Below are 5,000 nucleotides of genomic sequence, written 5' to 3'. Positions count from 1 at the left end.
GAGGCCCATCGCGCACACCTACTCCCCCCGTGGGGGGGGGAGAGGGGGTGCCGGACCACCACCCCCTAAAGAGCATTAGAGATTTTACAGATATGCTACCAGTAGACGTTAAAATGTCTGAAACGGGGACACTTTTTCCAAACAAGCAAATCCCACACCGAGGGTGCGCAGGTGCCGATGGTGGTCGAGGCATGTGCCCGCAACAAGGGCCAACGTGAGCCGATGGTGGTCGAGGCAACCGCCCGCACCAGCTCGAGGCATGTGCCCACACCAAGGCCCGGCATGTATCGATGGTGTTCGACGTAGGGGCCATCTTCTGCTGATGGTGGTCGAGGCAAGAGCCCGCACCAAGGGCCAGCGTGTGCCCATGGTGCTCGAGGCAACCGTCCGCACCAGGGCCCAGCGTGTGCCGATGGTGGTCGAGGCAACCGCCCGCACCAGGGCCCAGCGTGTGCCGATGGTGCTCGAGGCAACCGCCCGCACCAAGGGCCGGCTTGTGCCGATGGTGTTCGAGGCAACCGCCCGCACCAGGGCCCAGCGTGTGCCGATGGTGGTCGAGGCAACCGCCAGCACCAGGGCCCAGCGTGTGCCGATGGTGGTCGAGGCAACCGCCCGCACCAAGGCCGAGCGTGTGCCGATGGTGGTCGAGGCAAGCGCCCGCACCAGGGCCCAGCGTGTGCCGATGGTGGTCGAGGCAAGCGCCCGCACCAAGGCCGAGCGTGTGCCGATGGTGGTCGAGGCAAGCGCCCGCACCAGGGCCCAGCGTGTGCCGATGGTGGTCGAGGCAAGCGCCCTCACCAAGGCCGAGCGTGTGCCGATGGTGGTCGAGGCAACCGCCCGCACCAAGGGCCGGCGTGTGCCGATGGTGTTCGAGGCAACCGCCCGCACCAGGGCCCAGCGTGTGCCGATGGTGGTCGAGCCAGGAGCCCGCACCAAGGGCCGGCTTGTGCCGATGGTGTTCGGGGCAACCGCCCGCACCAGGGCCCTGCGTGTGCCGATGGTGCTGGGGGCAACCGCCCGCACCAGGGCCCAGCGTGTGCCGATGGTGCTGGGGGTAACCGCCCGGACCAGGGCCCAACGTGTGCCGATGGTGGTCGAGGGAACCGCCCGCACCAGGGCCCAGCGTGTGCCGATGGTGCTGGGGGCAAGCGCCCGCCCCAGGGCCCAGCGTGTGCCGATGGTGCTGGGGGCAAGCGCCCGCCCCAGGGCCCAGCGTGTGCCGATGGTTATCGGGGCAACCGGCCGCACCAGGGCCCAGGGTCTGCCGATGGTGCTCGAGGCAACCGCCCGCACCAAGGCTCAGCATGTGCCGATTGTGATCGAGGCAACAACCCACACCAGGGCCCAGCTTGTGCCGATGGCGGTCGAGGCAAGTGCCCGTACCGAAGGGCAGCCTATGCCGATGATGGTCGATGCATGTGCCATCACCATGCGCCATCATGTGCCATTGATGGTCGAGGCCTTGGCCGAAGTTCGATTTTGAGCCACGGTGCCCATGCTTGGCTCCAGCATGTGCTGGTGCCGCATTTTTTTCACTCGGGACAGCATCGCCGGAGCATCGCCGGAGCATCGCCGGAGTACCGCCGGAGAACCTGACCGGCGGCATTGGGGTTCCGGCGATTGGGAGGGGGGCCGGGGGGGTGTGCGCACATGATGTGCGATGGGTGCTGGTACTTGGCCTTGTGTTGGCCCCCTATCCCTCATCAAACCTCTGAGAATTCACACCCCCTTAAAGAGCATTTGAGATTTTACAGGTTTGCTACCAGTAGCCGTTAAAGTGTCTGAAATGGGGACACTTTTTTCAAACGGTCACAAAATCTTCTCTACTTCGAGTTTTTAGCTGAATTTTTTTGTGCATGCCAACAAAAATAGAAGGATCATGCCTACAAAATTTGGGGCCAAAAATCCTTATAAAAAAATTTTAAAAAATCCCGAACCGCAAAAAGTTTCGAAAATCATGAAAAATAGAAAACGAGTCATCTTCCAACGAAACTTCACGTGAAGGCTTAGGGGACCATTGTATGAATTTACAAGCCATAAAAATGGCATTGGCACGGCAGAAATTTGAAGATGTGCCTAAACCCACCAGGGCCCAGCGTGTGCCGATGGTGCTCGAGGCAACCGCCCGCACCAGGGCCCAGCGTGTGCCGATGGTGCTCGAGGCAAGCGCCCGCACCAGGGCCCAGCGTGTGCCGATGGTGGTCGAGGCAACCGCCCGCACCAGGGCCGATAGTGTGCCAATGGTGCTCGAGGCAACCTGTCGCACCAGGGCCCAGCGTGTGCCGATGGTGATCGAGGCAACCTGCCGCACCAGGGCCCAGCGTGTGCCGATGCTGGTCGAGGCAAGCGCCCGCACCAGCGCCCAGCGTGTGCCGATGGTGCTCGAGGCAACCGACCGCACCAGGGCCCAGCGTGTGCCGATGGTGCTCGAGGCAACCTGCCGCACCAGGGCCCAGCGTGTGCCGATGGCGCTCGAGGCAAGCTCCCGCACCAGGGCCCAGCGTGTGCCGATGGTGCTCGAGGCAACCTGCCGCACCAGGGCCCAGCGTGTGCGGATGGTGCTCGAGGCAAGCGCCCGCACCAGGGCCCAGCGTGTGCCGATGGTGGTCGAGGCAACCGCCCGCACCAGGGCCCAGCGTGTGCCGATGGTGGTCGAGGCAACCTGCCGCACCAGGGCCCAGCGTGTGCCGATGGTGCTCGAGGCAACCGACCGCACCAGGGCCGAGCGTGTGCCGATGGTGGTCGAGGCAAGCGCCCGCACCAGGGCCCAGCGTGTGCCGATGGTGGTCGAGGCTGCCGATGATGGTCGAGGCAACCTGCCGCACCAGGGCCCAGCGTGTGCCGATGGTGCTCGAGGCAACCGACCGCACCAGGGCCGAGCGTGTGCCGATGGTGCTCGAGGCAAGCGCCCGCACCAGGGCCCAGCGTGTGCCGATGGTGGTCGAGGCAACCTGCCGCACCAGGGCCCAGCGTGTGCCGATGGTGGTCGAGGCAAGCGCCCGCACCGGGGCCCAGCGTGTGCCGATGGTGGTCGAGGCAAGCGCCCGCACCGGGGCCCAGCGTGTGCCGATGGTGGTCGAGGCAACCGCCCGCACCAGGGCCCAGCGTGTGCCGATGGTGGTCGAGGCAACCTGCCGCACCAGGGCCCAGCGTGTGCCGATGGTGCTCGAGGCAACCGACCGCACCAGGGCGGAGCGTGTGCCGATGGTGGTCGAGGCAACCGCCCGCACCAGGGCCCAGCGTGTGCCGATGGTGGTCGAGGCTGCCGATGGTGGTCGAGGCAACCTGCCGCACCAGGGCCCAGCGTGTGCCGATGGTGGTCGAGGCAACCGACCGCACCAGGGCCGAGCGTGTGCCGATGGTGCTCGAGGCAAGCTGCCGCACCAGGGCCCAGCGTGTGCCGATGGTGGTCGAGGCAACCGCCCGCACCAGGGCCCAGCGTGTGCCGATGGTGATCGAGGCAACCGACCGCACCAGGGCCCAGCGTGTGCCGATGGTGCTCGAGGCAACCTGCCGCACCAGGGCGGAGCGTGTGCCGATGGTGGTCGAGGCAAGCGCCCGCACCAGGGCCCAGCGTGTGCCGATGGTGGTCGAGGCAACCGACCGCACCAGGGCCCAGCGTGTGCCGATGGTGCTCGAGGCAACCTGCCGCACCAGGGCCCAGCGTGTGCCGATGGTGGTCGAGGCAAGCGCCCGCACCAGGGCCCAGCGTGTGCCGATGGTGGTCGAGGCAAGCGCCCGCACCAGGGCCCAGCGTGTGCCGATGGTGCTCGAGGCAACCGACCGCACCAGGGCCGAGCGTGTGCCGATGGTGGTCGAGGCAAGCGCCCGTACCAGGGCCCAGCGTGTGCCGATGGTGATCGAGGCAAGCGCCCGCACCAGGGCCCAGCGTGTGCCGATGGCAGTGCCCAGCGTGTGCCGATGGTGGTCGAGGCAAGCGCCCGCACCAGTGCCCAGCGTGTGCCGATGGTGGTCGAGGCAAGCGCCCGCACCAGGGCCCAGCTTTTGCCGATGGTGATCGAGGCAACCGGCCGCTCCAGGGCCCAGCGTGTGCCGATGGTTATCGGGGCAACCGGCCGCACCAGGGCCCAGGGTCTGCCGATGGTGCTCGAGGCAACCGCCCGCACCAAGGCTCAGCATGTGCCGCTGGTGATCGAGGCAACAACCCACACCAGGGCCCAGCTTGTGCCGATGGCGGTCGAGGCAAGTGCCCGTACCGAAGGGCAGCCTATGCCGATGATGGTCGATGCATGTGCCATCACCATGCGTCATCATGTGCCATTGATGGTCGAGGCCTTGGCCGAAGTTCGATTTTGAGCCACGGTGCCCATGCTTGGCTCCAGCATGTGCTGGTGCCGCATTTTTTTCACTCGGGACAGCATCGCCGGAGCATCGCCGGAGTACCGCCGGAGAACCTGACCGGCGGCATTGGGGTTCCGGCGATTGGGAGGGGGGCCGGGGGGGTGTGCGCACATGACGTGCGATGGGTGCTGGTACTTGGCCCTTGTGTTGGCCCCCTATCCCTCATCAAACCTTTGAGAACTCACACCCCCTTAAAGAGCGTTTGAGATTTTACAGGTTTGCTGCCAGTAGCCGTTAAAGTGTCTGAAATGGGGACACTTTTTTCAAACGGTCACGAAATCTTCTCCGGTTCGAGTTTTTAGCTGAATTTTTTTGTGCATGCCAACAAAAATAGAAGGATCACGTCCACAAAATTTGGGGCCAAAACTCCTTCTAAAAAAATTCTAAAAAATCCCGAACCGCAAAAAGTTTCGAAAATCGTGAAAAATAGAAAACGAGTCATCTTGCAACGAAACTTCACGTGAAGGCTTAGGGGACCATTGTATGAATTTACAAGCCATAAAAATGGCATTGGCACGACAGAAATTTGAAGATGTGCCTAAACCCACCTAGCACCCGATCGATCCCCGGCTTGCGCATCCTGCCTCTCCGGCCGGCTGAGCGCCCGCACGCTCGTTCCGTGGGTTGACTTAGGCATA

The sequence above is a fragment of the Durio zibethinus genome, unplaced genomic scaffold, assembly GCF_047325235.1.
Source record: "Durio zibethinus cultivar Kanyao isolate XHJ-2024 unplaced genomic scaffold, ASM4732523v1 HiC_scaffold_402, whole genome shotgun sequence".
Taxonomy (NCBI): domain Eukaryota; kingdom Viridiplantae; phylum Streptophyta; class Magnoliopsida; order Malvales; family Malvaceae; genus Durio; species Durio zibethinus.
Note: the sequence above shows the minus strand (reverse complement) of the source record.